The sequence below is a fragment of the Urocampus carinirostris genome, chromosome 14 (assembly GCF_059441175.1).
Source record: "Urocampus carinirostris isolate Australia breed hairy pipefish chromosome 14, RoL_Ucar_1.0, whole genome shotgun sequence".
Classification (NCBI taxonomy): domain Eukaryota; kingdom Metazoa; phylum Chordata; class Actinopteri; order Syngnathiformes; family Syngnathidae; genus Urocampus; species Urocampus carinirostris.
In genome coordinates this window covers 23,557,262-23,575,999 of record NC_142362.1, presented here as the reverse complement: position 1 = coordinate 23,575,999, position 18,738 = coordinate 23,557,262, and the positions used below count along the sequence as shown (strand labels likewise).

The 18,738-nt window shown below is 38.5% G+C and overlaps 1 protein-coding gene across 4 annotated transcripts in view; it reads left to right on the top strand.

The window, feature by feature from the left end:
- il1rapl1a (interleukin 1 receptor accessory protein-like 1a) overlaps nt 1–18,738 on the top strand; it is a 383,889-nt gene that overhangs the window by 251,605 nt on the left and 113,546 nt on the right. The gene's annotated exons all lie outside the window — the stretch shown is intronic.

Here is an 18,738-nt window from a genome sequence, read left to right as displayed (position 1 = left end):
ACCCAAGGAAATACCAAATGCAGTTTTGAAATACTGTTTCCATTGATTAAGGCCACCAAAAAATCAAAACGTATCCATCCCTATGTGAAAAAGTAATTCCCTGCCTTGTTAAATCACAAAGTAACTGTGACAGACCACAGTTTTGGAAAAGCCATGTTAAACTTCCCAGGCTAAACCCAAATTTGATCACCACCACCTGTGTTAAATGAAGAAATCATTTCAATTGAATCTGTTGGACAAAGTGAAGCATGTTACACAATTACAAGAACACAATTGACATGCCAGCATCCAAATAAATTTCAGAAGGAATTAGAAAAAAAGTGATTGAAACGTTTCAGTTCAGAAAAGGTTACACCATTTCCAAGGGCGAACCACTGTCAGAGCCATTATCCACAAATGGAAAAACTGGGAACAGTGAGAAACCGTCACACGAATTGTGAGCAATTAAGATTATTTCAAAAGTGAAACGGCGATAATCCAGGAGGTTACAAAGGAACCTCGAAAAATGTCCAAGGAACTGCAGGCCTCAGTGGCTTCTGTTGAGGCCAGTGTTTATGACTCCAATATAAGAAAAAGGCAACTATGGGAGAGTTCCGAGCACCAATGCTGTCACAAAAGAAGAGAAAGAGTCGTCTCAAGAGTCTATCTAGCTATCTAGCGTTCTGGTTGTGTGTTGTGTCACAGAACCAGGTGTTAATCAAGAAGCGCTTTGTCAGATTTGCAATTGTTACTAGTGAGAAGCGATCCGATTTTCTTTGGTAAATGAATCGCAGGGTAAAGTTGCGGCACAGTGTTATGACTGTACAGCTGTCATGTCTTCTGGAATAATGGGGTGCAGGTTAAAATGAAAACAAGCGCACAGTTGGCTTTTTAGGTTTTGTTGTTTGCTTCACAAATTGAATAGCATTTTATACTTGACAAGCCTAAAGTCAACAACACAGAATCAGTTCTTTGGCAAACGACCCATCACCAATCCGGACTGGAGTGAAGGCCCGAGTGTAAAATTCACAACACACCATTTTAGAAAGGGTATATAATGTACATACAATAGAGGTTGTGCTAAATTGAAACGGGACATTGGTAGGAAAGACCTGCTAGATAAAAATTAACTTTAATCAATACCTTCTGAGTACCTTATTATCCAGACTATAAAGCACACTTCTTTAAAAGGCGCACAAGAATGCAGTATTTTTTTAGATATCTACTTCATATATAAGGCGCACCGGACTATAAAGCCCATGCAATTAAAAGTACTGTAAGGGCTACGGCGGCATAAAATTTTATAGAGCATATTTATTATGAAATCTGATGTTAACACTGTAATCAATTTAATAATTCATAAATGGGCAACTTATATCATAGAAATTAGTTTTAAATATGCTATATCAATTTTGATCCATCCTATTTACCAGTCTAAAAGGCGCACTTGAGAATTTGTGACAAGTTTGGGGTTTTAGGTAGACCATATAGTCCGTATAAAACGGTATTTTGATTGATTGCCTTAAAAACAGAGAAACCCCACACCTTAGAGAAAAAAATCTGAGCTAGTAGTTAGAAATGACGGTTGCTGTTTTTTGTCTGCCCATGTCAAGCGGCCATTTAATATGAGGATAAATTACTTGAGTGCTGTGTTTAAGCTTTCCATTGTTCTCAGAATATGCCGGCTGCGTGTTTATTCCAAACTCTCCTCACATCTGCCGACTGCTTAATTGTAGCTCTTATTGCGCGAGCTTACCGCATTCCATCAACCTGCCTTAAATACAATCCTAGTAGAGTGTGTAAATAAACTCATTAAGACTCACCATAGCTGCATTTTCAATGAAGAACACCGCATAATGGACACATAATGTGTGGGAGGGTAACGTTTGCTTTTGTGCCCTATTGAAGTCTGACTAAGATGACATATAATTGATGCTGAGTTATTGTGAAAAAGCCTTTTTAAGTGCGTGCCAAGAGAAAGCCTCACCTTGGTAATGATGCGGTACTCAATTTTCAGTGACTTTGTCAGAGAGTTTAATTTTGAAAGATGTTAAAAAAACGGTTGTAAAACGTTTGATTATGAAGTGACGAGTACGTGTGTAAAGCCGGGGTCGGCAACCTATGGCTTGTGAGCAATATGAGGCTCTTTTCCTTCGTACATATGGTTCGGAGTTCAAATTTACGTATTTGGCCTTTCCCTGTAGTGTTCCAGAGTCAGATGGTTAAAACGAGATTATGCTACATGTGACTCATGCTGGCTGTATTGTCCTTTGTGTTCAGTCAAGCATATACAGTGCAGATTTTCAACTACAGTTTACAGTCAGGGCGTCACACCAACACACCCTGTTTTGGCAGTAGGTCGCTAAGAAACCCATTGAATAGAAGCTCATGGAACTATGTATGTGCACTGTTGAGATAATTTATGATGTAGACCCACAAAACAAACTGCAAATACCCGAAAATGCCAGCAAAACACTCAGAGCAATTTGAGTGGGTGATTGGTAGAGGTGGGCGGATATCTGCATACATTCCCTTCTTTCTCTCGCTCAGTGGAGTATGCGCTGAAGGTACATACAACAATATCCTTGTCTGCAGTATTTTGTGACGGATTTGGCAGTTTTGTTGAATGTAGTCTTAAAATGTATGGTATGGCTCTTTGATTCAAATAGGTTCCGGACCCTGATGTAAGAGCTCGTTCACATTGTAATAATTTAGTGTTCTTGGTGGATTCCTAAACTGTGTGATGAATTATTAAAAAGGTTATTTTTTTTTTAAGTTATAGAAAAGACTATACAAACTGTTGTGGTTTGGGGATGATAAGACTAAAGGCAAACCCTAAAACACAACTTAAAGCAATGCAGATACTGGAACTACTGGATAAGGGTTGTACAACTATTTTTGCTCAGGGGCCACATGGTAGCAAATTACACTATCACAGGGGCCGCACTAGTATATCAATCGCATAAAAGGTGAGCCTTGGGTTTAGGGCTGGGGATCTTTCAGAGGCTCAGAATTAAATAACAATTATTATTCAGGGATGTAAGATGCACTTATAAAATTGTTAGGGATATAAGGGATTTTTTTTCCTCAATATTTTCCTCCTTCCTTAAGATTTAATTTATTTTAACTGTTATCGACTGTGCATGTGTCAAAAGCAAAGCCAAATAACGACCGAATACATTTTTACAACAGTTCATTTAGCTCAAGGGAACTCATGAAAATTGGAGTGGCAAAATACACGCTACCAGTAATTAATTAATTTAAGGCTCGTTGGCCCTGGGGGTAGGGCACCTGCTCCCAGGCGAGGAGGTTGCCGGTTCAAGCCCCAGCCGGGTCATACCTAAGACTTACAAAATTTTAAAAGTATCTAAAGGGAGTAGAAGTCAAAGGTTTTCAGGAAACTAAACCCCCATGGATGTTCAGGAATCCCCAAAATCTACTGAAGTCTATATATATATATATATATATATATATATATATATATATATATATATATATATATATATATATATATATATATATATATATATATATATATTCAGATGCTATGTTTTTATGTGGCTAACACTAGGGATGGGCAATACTGGGGATTTTAGTGTGCATCAAGTCCAAGTAAATACATTTTAGGATCAGTCAATAAGGATCTGATACCAATACTTTTTGCTTGTCTATTAAGCAGCATGGCAGCGCAGTGGTAAGCACGTGTGCGACACAGTTCTGAGGTCATGAGATCAAACCTTCATGTGTGGAGTTTGCATTTTCTTCCGTGCTTGCGTGGGTTTCCTCCCACATTCCAAAAACATTCATGTCAGGTTAATTGGCCGGTCTACATTGTCCCTAGGTATGAATGAGCGCCTGAGTTGTCTGTGTTTGTATGCCCTGCGATTGGCTGGCAAACCAGTTCAGGGTGTCCCCTGCTTACTGCCCGAAAATAGCTGGGATGGGCACCAGCACCCCCGCGACCCTACCGAGGATAAGCGGTGCAGATGATGGATGGATGGATAGTATATATTACAACAGTTTCAGAACAAAAGCCAAGAAATACAAAAAATGTTAAAAAAATACATATTTAACAATGTCAAATGAACTTTTCATTGCACAGTATTTTGAAAATAATGTCAGGAAGTGGAGATGGTATAAATACTACATACTAAAAATCTTTATCAGTAAAAAGCATGAACAATTTCTGCCACAACAACGGTTACAGAGCAAAAATCAAAAGACTCAAAACCAAAGAATTAGCAATGCAATGAAATAGCCCCTTTGCCTCTATTACCATAGTGACAACAGATTGACAGGTTTTTGCTCAGAAACAGTAACATGAATACATTTTTAGTTACAACTCAGTGCTCTCTGTAAGGAGAACATTTATCATGTATTTATGTAAATTTGCCACTGCAGTGGACCACTTTACCACAAAAATGACACTCGGCATGTTCCGTTTCTGTTGTTGAAAAAAGATCCACACCAGGGTGCTCTTCCTCCTTTGCCTCAGTCATATTTAGCTTCTAAAAAGCGTGCACACTTAGACTATTGCCTGGCAGGCGAGATTCAGCATCATGAAGTAGGGAGATGTGCTTAAAGTGTGCACTTCAGTCGTGCAATCGGGCATAAACTTAGAGTGGCCGAGGGTAAGAGAGAGGACTGCACTATGTACAAATAGAAGCTTATGGCAATTGGTAGAGGGGGTGAAGTATTGAACCGAGGACAACCGTATTAATCCTAAATTTTAGATTTTTGAACTGATCGGTCCACCCTTAGTAAGGACATTATCAGTAGAAATGTGGAAGTAGCTGACAAAAGTGACACGTGCAATTATGGTAGATGAGGAAGAACCACGCTTCTTCGATGGAGCTCAGAAACCTTCAGATGGTCCTTGGCTACATGCTGATTGAAAATAGGCAAAGGGAAAAGGCACCACTACCCTGTATACCCTTGGATATCCTGCTTGCCCGTGACCATTGGAATGCTGCTATGTGAAAGAGTTTCTCTGATTGTTGGTGTTAGTGGAAGTGCTCATGAATGCTAACACTGTCGCGTATCCAGCAACTTGAAAGTTATTGTGCTACCGGAGGCTGAAGAGAGTTGTCCCCCCAAATATGAATTAAATCCAAAACCTCCTTTATCCTTGATTGAATGCTTTTCGTGTTTTTGTTCGTCGTGGTGTGTTTTTTTTACACTACGCAGACATGGGAACCGATCAGCCGTCGCTATAGAATTGAAGATTGATGAATGTTTTTTTCAAGTGGAAGAAGCTGAAAAACGAACTCCGACAAGTTTTTATCTGTGTGTTTTATTCTGTAAAATTACTAAAATGAACCAACACCAAACTTAGTCTTGCTATTTCTGTATTTTTAAATAAGCACACTTGTATTTTTGTCTGTGATGTAAGGTGGTGTCGTGCGGGAAAATGCCCCCTGGGTGGTTATCACACAGTGCTCAGGTCAAGGGTTCAATTGCAGTTACCAAAGCCTGATGTTTGCATGTTCTACCCTTGCCTGTGTGGGTTCGCTCCGGGCACTTTGATTTCCTCCACATTGTAAAAAAACACACAAGTCAGGTTAATTGGTCGGTCCAATTGTCCCTAAGTGTGAATGAACGAGTGAGTTATGTCTTTGTGTGCCCTGCGACAGTTCAAGGTGTCCACTGCCCACTGCATGTAGATGGTTGGGATGGGCTCCGGCACTCCCGCAACCCTAGTGAGGATGAGTGGCGCAGAAAATGGATAAATGTTTTTTTTTTTTTTTTACATTTATGTTGTCTACATTACAACTTCTAAAAATACAGTAGCAAGGATTTCTTCTGAACATTTCCCACAGGCCTCAAAATCATTTTCTTTGAAAATGGTGTGCCATGGATCACAAAATGTTGAGAAACAAATGGTTATACAGTAGTACTGATATGTAAGACTATATATCACAGGCAATCAACATTTTCAAAAAGGGATCCCGAAAAAAAACAAAATTGAGAATTTATGTCAGGAAGCAAAACTAAGGCAAGTCAATTCCCTGTTAAAAAAACTGATTTTCAAGATAGTCCAAATTTGCAAAGCTGCAGATTCCTATGGCTTTCCTAGAATTGTTCTAATGGAGTGGTCCGAATATATTTAACAATTTAAAAGATCAGGGGCCTATTTTACTAAGGAAGTTCAACAAATGCTATATCTAACCCTGACTTCTGAGTCGCATCACCCTGATATTAAAACACATTAAGGCCCCATTGTGTAATACTTGACCAACAGATGGCGCTGTATTGTCTAATGCAAAGAAAAACTAGTGTCAAGAGCACAGTGTATCAGCAAGATGCCAGACAAAGATAGCGGCAACTCTTAGGTAGGGATTCCACTATGTAAAAAAAATTCAAATGATGATTTTTTTTTTAATAAAAAATAACATTGGTACAAATAAACATGAATTGACTTGACTTAACGGCAATTGCATACAGGTCATTTATTCTTGGAGAAATTGGAACTTTACTTAACCTGTCGTTTGGGTTCTTGTTTTGATAGAGTGTGCAACACTTTAATCTCCAAAAGCTGCTTAGGGAAGTTGAACCCGCTGCCGTTACAGCATTCGTTCCTTTTTTGCCTTTTCCTTCTTTTAGGTAGCCGATTGTGGCTATTTCTTTGTGTTGTTCACCGTGTGTCTCGAGGTTAGTATAATATTGTCAGGCTAGCTCCTTGTTAGCGTCGATGCTGAGGAAGGCTTCCAGTTTAGTTGGTACAAGTCAGCCTCCGTTAGCAGCCAGTTAGTTGGCTACCCAGCCATGTCAATTGGTTTATTTACGGCTTGGTATATGTTTGTTGCTTCCTGCATGTTTTTGGTCAGCCAACCTAGCTTGGTTCATCTCGGTTAGCTCTCCTTAGCAGCTCTCTAGTCTGCTATGTCCAATGTTTCATTCCTGGCTGGGTTCATGTTTGTTGCCTTATCTGCTTTTTATTGTTGGTTCCAAGTTAGTCTGGTTACTTACTGCAAGATGTTTGTTGGCCAGCCTCAGGTTTTTCTGCCGACCGGTCTCATTTAGCTCTCTTTAAGCAACCGGCTGGACTGCGGTGTTGATTGGGTTACTCGTGGCTGGGATATCCCCCATTAGCTATTTGTGTGTTATTTTTGCCAGTTAGCGCTATTTTGGCTACTCGCCCTTAGTTGTACCATTACTGCAATCACTTGTGACAAAAAGTCTGTGCATTCTCCACTAAAACGACCAGAACTTGGTTTCGTAACCTCGGTGAATAATCAACATGTAAACCAATATGACTGGCTTGCAAGGTTGCATCTCAGGAAGTCAAAGATGAGATAGGCTGTCTTCAAAATAATTTATCTCACATAATAATTTGAATATACTGGCTAAATGTATATAGATATTATGCAAAAACCATCTTCCATTTCATCACATTTTGTACATGTTAGAATTTAGTTATCCCTTTCATCAGATCAAAATCCCAGTGTATGGAAAATACCATCACCAGTCACTGTGACTATCCAACATGAGATTGAAAACACTTATTATAAAGGGCTGTTTGGATCAGGTGAAGGACCATGTCGCATTCAGACTTGATAGGCATCTTTTGCCAACCACTCCCCCTTCCCCACTGAGGATGCCATCTCTTCTGCCCTCCACTTGAGCCTGTCCCTCCTGGACTAAAAAGAACACTTAGGTGGGACATCTACTTTAGTATGATCATCCTCTCAACACCTAGTGAGCAAACGACTCCCCTCCTGGATGTTAACTCCCGCTGTGTAAACTGGCTGTTAAAATCTATCCAGAGAAGGCCTTGGTATAAACCAGCAGGGATCAACACCTCAAGTGTGATTTCCCTGAGCAACAGCGTTGGTCAAGAATCTATCTTGAGACACGTATGGTTCATCTGCAGGCCTGGCATTTTCTCCTATACATGGTCACGCTCTCTCATGGTAGCAATGCAGCAGATGTGGCTAAATCTAGCTAGTGAACAAGTGTGGGAGTTGGTGAGGCTTCCGTATTTCAAAACTGCCAACCCCCTTTTAAAGATGTTGCTGACAAACAAATGCTGGCATCACCGGGATCTCGAGGTATCCAACACACCCACTCCATAGACTTGTTCACGCTGCTGGCGTCTGGCAAGAGGTTCTGCAATATCCGGTGCAGAACCACCAAGCTTTATACCACTCACTAACAGACTCCCGCACACCCTGTGATTCATTCCCTGAATAAAAATGTCATGACCTATCAACATTTAGCCCACGGGTAGACAAACTACGGCCCATGCGCCAAATTAAATCCGTTGGCTTACATTAATTGGTGTGTGAAGCCAATTTGAGAGAAGCACAAGAGAAAAAAAAGACACATCATGTCGTACAATGGTGTTAAGGTTTCAATATGTCCACTGGATGTCTCCAAAGACAGCAAAGTTTGCAAATTCAGTACAAATTTTCATAAAATGAAAAACAGAAAAATACTTCCAAATCATTAAATCATTTAACTCAGGGCTGGGCAAATGAAATGGTAAAACAGAAATATTAAAATTGTAATGCTAACACATATTTAAAAAAAATAGTAACAATAAAAATGTGTTGGTGTCTTTCTTTTCCTGTGTTCCTGCTTGTGCAACCATAAAAAAACATATTTTTATCATGCTCATGGCCAACATTCAAATGGCTGGCTACATTTCTTTCAGTAATTGTTTTCTTTTAATTGATTTTATTTATCAACATATTACATTTCAGTAAAATATGTCTTCATCATGGTGTTTTTTAATAAAATTGAAGTTTTCACCTATTTACATGTGTTTCAAATCATTAGGCTGATACGGACCCTTTATAAAAGAATATACAAATTGTCTAGGTAAATGTAATTCATAAAAAAATGATTGGTTTATGATATCTCATAGCCTTATGTATTGGTGAGTTATCTATTTTAAGACTATCTTTTGGGATATATACAAAATAAAAACAAATCTATCAACCTTTTTTTCTGTAGCCCGGTATAAATGTTTTCAACCCAGTTTGCCCACTACTGATTTAGACACAGTCAGGGCAGAACCAATCGGCGGATGTGTTTAATTTGGTCTGGATATTTATGCACCTTTACTTATTTTCGCACTGTTTATGTCATGATTACCGATATGCTTCACCTGTGCCCGCTCCTTTGGCGCCAACTGCCTCGGACTCTGATTGGCTCTCTGTCCCTATTCAAACTCACTCCTATCTGTCCAGTTGTCAGTCTGTCTGCGAACCTCAGTTTAATCTGGGCAAGCTTTTCGACCCTGACTCACGTCTGTTTCCCGGCTTCGACCCGTTTTTTTTGTTATCTTGACCACGTCTACTCTCCTCTCCTGGCTTTCGACTCGTAGCTGATCCCTACCACGTTTTTTGCTCTCCTGTCCCGGCAACTGACCAGTTTTTTTCCTTCCCGACACGGCCATCGCTCGCCACGGAAGTGCCACTTCCGCGTTCAGAGCGACCTGCTTCCCGCGACCAGCGATCACCGGATTGTATGTGCAATCCTTTCCTTTCTTCCCAATAAAACTGAGAAACGTAACGCAAGTGGGTCCTGTCTCCGTTCTGGTCCAGTTTACAAATAAATGTTTATAAATAACATTTGATGCGGGGTTCTAGCACTTTATACGCTTATATTCATGAGTAAGATAAAGTGGTCCAATATTGTACTAAACTAAAACTAAAGTTTTATATGTGACGAAAATATAGAATGGAACAAAATTGTCTTTATTACCATTGAAAATAACTTGGTGAATGTTCTTTGTACAAAGATGTGTCATAACACTCCACGATAAATGAGAAAAGCACATAACAACATAAAAAAGGAATATGAGAAAAGTGCAATGAAAAGTAGTGCAATAACATTTATCAGCGGCAAAATTCCAAAATGAGTCAATAGATAATAAAAGGATGTATATGACATAATAGATTATATTTGAGCTCATCACATTCCTTTTTTTGCTGCATATTTTATTTTCACCAACAGCAAAAAGGGAAAGAAAAAAAAAAGATACCCATAGCCTCATAGTTCATAGCTCAATTTTAAGTTTGTTAAAAAAAAATCTTACTCCATTGGAAGCAAATTTGGAATGATTTTATTACTTTAAGACGTTCTATATTGAAACTCGAATAACCATCCATCCATCCATCCATCCATCCATCCATCCATCCATCCATCCATCCATCCATCCATCCATCCATAAAATAAAATAAAAATCAATAATATGAATTCAACAATATAACAGATATATCCATTATCTAATAGAAAATTGATGATATGAAAAAAGGAGAAATGAAGAAAATTAATTAATATCCGCTAAATATACCTCAATGTAGTCCATTTCAATTATGGAATTCTTTATTACACTAGGAAACAGGTTAAATGTATTTTAGAAGAGTAAAATACTATTTTTATTCAGTGTATACAATGTGTTGTTATCCGACATGTGAACAGAGCTGATAAGTTGTAATATAAACTCAAAATAAAGAAAGAATACATTGATGGATTTGGAACTTGCAAGGAGGGCAAGGGAGCCCACACCTCTAACAATAAGAAATTCTAACCTGATCCTAATGCTCTCTCTGAGCTCTTGTTTTCATCAAATTGCCGAAGTTACAAACGCAGATCCCCTAAACTAAAGTGATTAAGAACAGCAACATTATTGGTCGATAGTGAAGTAAACCGTTCTCAACATTAAACAAGTGTGCATTTCATTAAATTTCCTTTTCAGATGTCCAATATTAAAACAAAACTAGCATATAAACATATCAGTTACCTAAATATGTAATTAACTTGGAATGCATATAGTCTTGATAATTACACTGAGCAATAATTTTCGTGAAAGTTTGCCTGAAGCAAGACATAATGATAATCTAACAAAAATAGCAAGAAAGCAAATCTGTATTTACTCCTCATATATGTCTGTTTTCAAAAGTGCCTGGCACCCTAGATCAAATAATCATCCATGTCTTAAGTTAAAAATCGCTGATCTAAATCGCAGGACGTTTGCAAAAAGTTGACCCTAATGCCAATGTATTTTGCAGGGAAATCCAAGCTTCTACAGGCTTTCATTAATTTGTAGTGTTTCTGTAGTCGACCACTCAGAACAATTCACCCAGAAAGTCCACAGCGCTTTTCAGCCACTGTGCGCTAATGGGATTGTGGATGATTGATCGTACCGCTTACGGTCCTGTTCTGGTTTTAGCATATCTACATGGATGCCTGCACACAACGGGCCCCTGTACATTGCATTCAATGACAAATCACACAGGCATATATTAGGGTTTGTGATAAAAAAAAAAAACACACAAAAGACCACATTTTAAACAGTTTTCATAAAATAAACTACCCCATTGTCTTCATTTATGCCAGCTTTCTGTATAAAAGAATGATTGCTATCGGCATAACTGTGGAAGTGTTCGAAGATTTTTGCTAATAGTACTTGTCACCCTGTTTAAAAATATTCTGTTTGGAATGCAGCAGGGGTAAATGGCACGTAGACACTGTAAAATGGTTAGGAAGATAGCAGGAAGCGCGCTTGACTAAATAGGGGTACATGTTTCCCTCTAAACTGGTGGGTCATGACCCAAAAGTCGGTCTCTGGCCCGTTTTCAGTGGGTCATGGGGCTTTGCCTTGGCAAAATATTGCTGAAAAGAGAATAAAGAAAAAACTGGGTAAATTACACTCTCTTAAGTAGATGGCAATAATGCCCTGCTCAATCCCTTCCTGTTCAGGTAATCCGCGCTCTCCAAATTGTGTTTGAGAGGGACCACAACTCATTTGATTGTGATTGTGTTGATTTTATTTCTTTTCCCTGCCCATAATGTTGGGTCCAGAGAAAGTAAGTGGAAAAGGAAAAGAAAAATGGAAAACAACAACGGAATTGAAGAATAAAGTGATTGTGAAATACCGAAATGGTGTACGAGTGTCTGCCGTCGAGGCGTTGCTGAGAGGTCAATGGTTTCAAAATGGTCCATATTTTAAGCTTTGTAATAGTATGTTAATGTTTTATATCTGCAATATATGCATCCATTGTCTGCATCGCTTATTGTCAGTAGGGTCGCGGGGGTGCTGGTGCCCATTCCAGCTGTCCTCGGTCAGTGGGCAAGTGGACACCCTGAACTGGTTTGCCAGTTGCGGACACAAAGGGACAGACAACTTACTTGCTCATGCACACCTAGGGACAATTTGGAGCCAATATACTGTATTTTCCGCACTATAGGGCGCACCGGGTTATAGGGCGCACCCCAAAAAATAGTTTTTGGTCCTATATCTTCCATAGATAAGGCGCACCAGATTATAATGCGCTACAATGGGAACGTCGACAAAACAGTCAGATGATTCAGTCAAACTGATTACCCCCTTAACATTCCCAAAGCTTGCAAAGAAGCAAATACGTGTCGTAGACACGTGCGGATGCGGTGTCTGTACGATGTCACTTAAATGCGTCATTTCAAATATCATTCGGAAGGTTAAAGTCTGGGAATTCAAGAAATGCCAACCATTCCTTAGTTTATATTTTCTTTTTCGCTCGCAACTTTACTGTGCATATGACAATAAACACTTGGAATTGAGTTTAATTCACTCAACTCATCGAAGCAACATCAAGATCGTTCTAAAACAAGATACCGGGAAAATATAAAGCCGCATAACTCACCTAAGTTCTCACATTCAATAATGATACGCAATCATGGTCTTCTTACAACCGTGAGTGTAGTAAATCTAGGAGAGTAAAATATTTACAAATACAGACTAATGAAACATGTTTCTTTATGGCGTCGTTTAGCAAGCTTTCTATTCAGTCATCTTTTTCGGGTTTGTTTTGGCCCTCTAGCATATCCGAGGCTCCGAATAACTTCAGCCAATAGTGATCGATGTAACGGATGATTGACACATCTTTTTCTGCCAATTGGAGGGTTTGTTTTGGCCCTCTAGCGTATCCGAGGCTCCGAATTACTTCAGCCAATAGCGATCGATTTAATGGATGATTGACACATCTTTTTTCGGCCAATTGTAGGGTTTGTTTTGGCCCTCTAGCGTATCCAAGGCTCCGAATAACTTCAGCCAATAGCGATCGATTTAACGGATGATTGACACATCTTTTTCGGCCAATTGCAGGGTTTGTTTTGGCCCTCTAGCCAATCCGAGGCTTCGAATAACTTTAGCCAATAGCGATCGATTCAAATGATGATTGACACATTGGTTAGCCAATGAAACGCCGGTATATAAATCCCAGCATACACCGCGGACTACTCCACGTTCGAGGGAAAATCGAGTCGGCGGCTGTTGCGTAAGTTGCGAGACCTTGCGAATTTAATATTGAGCCATATATAAGGCGCACTGTATTATAAGGCGCATGGTCAGCTTTTGAAAAAAAAAATAAGACTTTTAGGTGCGCCTTATAGTGCGGAAAATACGGTACCTGACATGCTTGTTTTGGAATGTGGGAGGAAACCGGAGTGCCCGGAGGAAATCCACGCAAGCATGGGGAGAACATGCAAACTCCACACAGGAAGGCTGGTAGCTGGATTTGATTCCATGACCAGAGAACTATGCCACAGACATTCTACATTTCATGTCAAAATATATTTGGAAAAAAAAATCCATGTTAAGATTTTTGAAAAATAACAAAATTTGACGGTGCAAAGATGACAAGAAGATCGTACAAAAATAATTATATCATTAAAAATGCTACACTTTCAACATAGTTTAGTCAAACATAGCCCGATTTGGGTCATATCTTAGTTTTCAAAAAATTGGATAGTTTTATCCCCACCACAATTGGACTTAAGTGTTAATAAAGAATTTTATTTTTCTTGTCCAGTGAAAATATGCAGTTTTCTTATAAGAAAACAGACATAAAATTGTAGCATGGTAAGACCAGAGCCCTTTGCTGTAACAGCAAAGTTGTTGACAGTTGGACTGGCATGCCATGGTAAAATACGATATAAAACTGTTCAAAAAACCACATGTTTTCAAACAGCTCAAAAACATTTGTGTCTGTACAATGATTCTGTAACCAGTGGTTTGCCTAGTATAAGGCTGGCAAATAATGATACTAGTTTTTGGGGAAATAGCGTTTGACCGTACAAGTTTCCCCAAATTGTCTTTCTCTATTATTTTTATTATTATTATTGTTTAATTAGTATGATTATCTTTTTTTTTTTATTTTACCGTTATTTTAATATGAAAAAGTTATATCTGGTTTAAAAAACTGTTACCCTGCCAATCTTAAGCATTTTTTTCGTTTTCTCACGAAAGAAGTGACAAAAAATAGTAAAAATACTATACTCAGTCAGTGCTGTACAAAAATACTCTACAAAAAATAGTTTTGTATTGTACAACTCAAAAATTGGAATTATTGCCAAAATGTGTTGTGTAAGTTTGGGTAAAAAAAATCACAAGAGTTAAAAAGACTGCGATTGGCTGGCAAACAGTTCAGGGTGTCCCTTGCCCACTGCCCGAAGATAGCTGGGATGGGCTCCAGCACCCCCGCAATCCTATTGAGGATAAGCGGTGCAGATAAAGGATGGATGGATGGATGGAGTTAAAAAGAGAGGTTTGAAACGACTACTCTTCAGAATCGAGTGGAGTGCCATCAGCTTCTACTTAGCACACAAACAAACAAGGACTCGTTGACCTTTCCTGAGTTGCAATTCAAAAGGATTCATTATAAATTTCCAAATTGAGGTTGAGGAAGCAAACACCCAAAATCAACAAGAGCCTTACAAGATGCAGCCGATTTTGACGAAAGTTGACACCATCAGTCAAATGCTACAAACTAACGAGCTTTGTAACTGAAGCCTAATAAATATATTGAGATTATTTTGTTGACAGTAACGCTAAGTATTTTCTATTTACCAAAACGATCATAGAGCGGTCACTCGCCCTGCTGATTTCTGCGTGTCCTCGTTTGTTTGCCCTGTGCATTAATTAGCTGTAGAATTGCATATTGTGTGATTATGTAAACCGCTTTAACGTGTAATTAAAACTGTATCTGAAATCTGTCTGATTACCCATTAACAGTGCAAACACTTGCACCCAAGAGCCTGACTCCACTGTCATTCTCTACCAGTGTTAGGCGTGTTACTGAAAAACAATACTCAGTTACAGTGACCTGTTAACTCATTTTAAAAGTACTTCCGTTATAGCCCATCCCCCTCTCCCCCAGAATACTGACACCCAAAACTAGGGCATTATTCTAAAAGTAACTATCTAGTTACAAATTACCATACATACTCACATTGAAGCCAACCTCCTAAGACTACCATCAAATAACTACATAATGGATTACATTGGGGAAAAAAAAGACTGTACATCAAACTGTGGAAGCAGTGAACCTTTCATATTTCTTGGCTTGTGCAATCTTGAAAGCTTGCTAGCAAAACATTGCAGAGTCACTCCATATCCATTTTTTCTCTGGACTTCAACCCACTTTAAGATTTCCTTCTCCGTTTCTGGGTACTGTTCAAGACCTCTCGAGGCATGGTGTATGAGCAACATGAATTTGACAAAACTCGGCACACTTTTACTCATGAAGTCCATGCTCATGTTTGCCCAATTGATTTTTTTGTTGCTCTATAACTCCCTCCCAATGCGCTGCCTTCCTTTGGTTACTGTTGACATATATCAAAATATGCGTGTAAAATTGATCCTCTGATTTCGGTAGTTTATTTTATAGTAACAAATAAAAGCAAATGTGTAAGGTAGGGTGAATATCTCCATAAGGAGAAATTCTGCATTCTCTCACTTTGTGTTTGAAATGGCGCTACAGTAACTGCATTTTGTTGTACTTTTTAAGTACTGTGTTTTCCGTACTTGGCCAGTAGCCCAGTGCACAAGGTTTTGCAGTATGTTAGGTTATATCATATTATCCTATCCTATCCCATCATATTATATAGAAACAGCTTCTTCCCCAGGGCCATCACCACCCTAAACAAGCGCACAAAACTGTAAAAACATATGTTGCAACTTAAACGGGTATGACAATATATTTATTGTGACTTGTGTTAGGAATTTAATTGCACTTTTTTTCATTGCACAGTTTTGTTACTATGCACTATCCCTTTTTTATTCATAAACATTGTACTATGATTGTAACTTAGGCGAGTTGCTTAGAACTACGTTGTAAATATTTTTTGTCCGATTTTTAATCCTGGCAGTGTTTTATCTTTTTCCACCAGGGAGTGCCAAGTCTAATCTAGTTACATTCAATATTTATTATGTTGTTATGAATGTCAATTCAGATATTTCAATTAAATATTACTGTATTTGAGCGATGTTTGATCAATCGATTGCTGACCCACCTCCCAACATGTTGTATGCAATGGATTTCATACCTGAGTCATAGTGGTTTTGATTTTCTGTTTCTGTCTTTCAACAAAATACTTTATATACTACACTTTTACGTACTTGTATACAGTATAATAAACCACAATGATATTGGCAGAGGTGAAGAAGTGGAAAGACTGTTAAACAGAATGCACAGCTAAATGCACTATGCAAATCATTCTTTGGCATCAAAAAAGTGTGATGATGCCTTTTAAATGCCTACAATCTCATCGCTACGAACCGGGTTCAATTCCTGTTTCAAACAATTTTTGCGATTTTAATCAGTGTCACTTCTCTACAGATCAATCATTTCTGTAATTTATACTGTAAGAGTATAAAGAGTCCAATGTTTATACACGAATATACATGGTGACTTTCGCCTGAATTTATTGTGCCATATTGTCCGTCGCGCCTTCATTAGGATTCGTATACCTTTTTCATTGCCAAATTCAAGCACTTTCTAAAGACTTTCGAAGGCATATTTCCAATTATTCCTTTTAGTTCAAAGTTTAACTTAGGTGTGAACTAAGCCATGTGCGCATCACTTTTATGGATACTTGGTTTACTTTTCTTCATTTATTGTGTGGTCTATCGAGTCAGACTGCTGAGAAACATGACAACAATTGCAAGCATCTACAAGCATTTCACCTAAAATTCAATCACTTTTCAAAGATTGAAATACAACCTTATAATGCAAGCGTGTTCAAGGATTTCAAGCAACCTTATGAATCATCTTTATAGCAGAGGAAATATTGTAAATCTACACGTCCACCCTTTTATGAACTTGGATAATTGAGGGTTGTATGTTACACCGTGGGCAAAGGAGGAACAGTTATCAATTAGAGGAAGTTCATCTAATTACTTCATAATCTGCTTTGAATAAGTAGCAGCATGCTGTATTGGAAGTTGCGTTACAAAATTTCCCCCCACACCCTGAAAAAATACTCAAAAAACTCGAAAAACCCATTAATTGATCAGTTTCCACCAAGCAATGTGTGAGTCATCATTTTTGTCAGAGACCAGCAACATTGTTGACTTATTCCTAAAAGAGCTGGGTTTTCAAAAGCCTTGTGAGAGTGTGCTGGTAATAAGACCGGAGAAGGAAGCTTGTAAGGACACTCTTCGGAAGCGTCTTTATTTGGGGAGGGGGTAGAAAAAGGCCAAAAAGCCTGCCGTTGCAAATTTGCTGCTTCATAATTAAATGTGCCTGAAAAATATGCTACCGGGAGTCGTCTGTTTTATGCAATATAAGATTCCCTTTTTTTATGGCTAAAGCGCAAACGTGTGTGTACTGGAAACAATTTTAGAGGAATAAAAATTCCCTCCTGTCTAAAAAAGTGATGGAAACATGGCAACAGACGGCACCTTGGTCCTATCACCTCTTTAACTGCTCCGTCGTGTAGATACAACCAAAGACCTTTGTGCTATTCTAACCTATTGTGTACCGCCCCTTTAAAATAGCACCCTTCCTCACAAAACACACAATTGCTTTTAACAACAGTGAAACTGTTCCATATTGTCAGTTTTTCCCAGAGGAAGCTGCACTGCTCTTGAGGCGTGCTCCTATAGCCTACAATTAATGCTATTTCAAGGCTATACCAGGCCTACTTTGAGGGTTAGATAGACGACATGTTTGAGCAGTGGGTGAGTGGTTAGCGCGTCCGCGGCACAGTTCTGAGGCCATGGGGTCAAATCCGGCTACCAGCTTTCCTGTGCGGAGTTTGCATGTTTTCCCCGTGCTTGCGCGGGTGAGTTTTGTCTATGTGAGCCCTGCGACTGGCTGGCAATTGGTTCTGGGTGTCCCACTGCCGGAAGATAGCTGGATGGCCTCCAGCACTCTTGCGACGCTACTGATGCTAAGCGGTGCAAAAAATCCATATTATATATATATATATATATATATATATATATATATATATATATATATATATATATATATATATACATAAAAGTTTTTTACAAGATAAATCTCAGATTTCTGGCATTCTTTTAGTTTTTTTTGGTCTTGAAATGTAAATGATTTATACAAACATTTTAATGAAAAATGCGCGCTTAATAAACATTGAAAGTAAAGATACGTTGCCATGACAGTGTCATTATATTAAAAGCTCTAAAATACATTAATGGACATGTTTATCATGTTGACACAGTTTTTCGGCAACTATAAAAATGTATTTATATCTACAATTATAGAACACATTTTGTAGGAGAGAATACAGTATTCTTCCAGGCAATAGGGGGCAGACTCCCCTCACCAACCGTGACATTCCGCGAAGCACAAATTGTTATCTATTCTTTTGATTATTTATTTATGGTTTTAAAAAACAAACCATAATTTACTGGCTCATGTATTTAATAATGTCCAAAAGTTCTATACTTGAATTAAAAAAAATCGGAAATGACTTATATTCTGTGAAATTACAATTTTGAAAATAGTTTTGTCGTTTTGA